This window comes from Nyctibius grandis, chromosome 8 (genome assembly GCF_013368605.1).
Source record: "Nyctibius grandis isolate bNycGra1 chromosome 8, bNycGra1.pri, whole genome shotgun sequence".
NCBI lineage: Eukaryota > Metazoa > Chordata > Aves > Nyctibiiformes > Nyctibiidae > Nyctibius > Nyctibius grandis.
Window position 1 is genome coordinate 1,081,787 of NC_090665.1, and position 569 is coordinate 1,082,355.

Genomic DNA, 569 nt, shown 5'->3' on the forward strand with positions numbered 1-569 from the left:
TGGCAAATTTTTTTCTTTGCCTTCTCACTGACTCTGCAAGTTTTCACTAGCTGAAACCAGAACTGTTAGCTCCACATCACAAGTTTCTTTGTTTTCCTAGAGACTCTTCTGTGGCATCTGATGAAGAAATATTCAGGTGAAAGCACCCTTGATAACCAGAACAATTCATGCTCTCGAAAAATCAGGCAACAATGAAGTATCAAAGGTGCTGGAAAAAAAAAAAGCAGTTCTTCATAATCCTTTCAGTACTGGGAGATGGTTAACTCAGGCTCTTCGGGTAATAACGTGCCATTCAGCTCTGACAGATAATCAGGAGATGTGCCTTACTCACGAGTTCAGCTGAAACGAAGGCAGAATATCAGGTATGTTCAAGCTCTAGTAGCTCGGGGAGAAACATAGTAGAAATGAGAGGCTGTTGGATTCACCCTGCGCTGTTCGGAGCTGCAGGAGGGAGGAGTCAGACGCAAGCAGGATAGCAGAGCCGAGGGGAGTGAGTATCTTCTCAGAGGGAGCTGCCTCTTCGCTGGATGGGAAGAGTGAAACAGTGTCCCTGCTAAGCCACTCCTCCG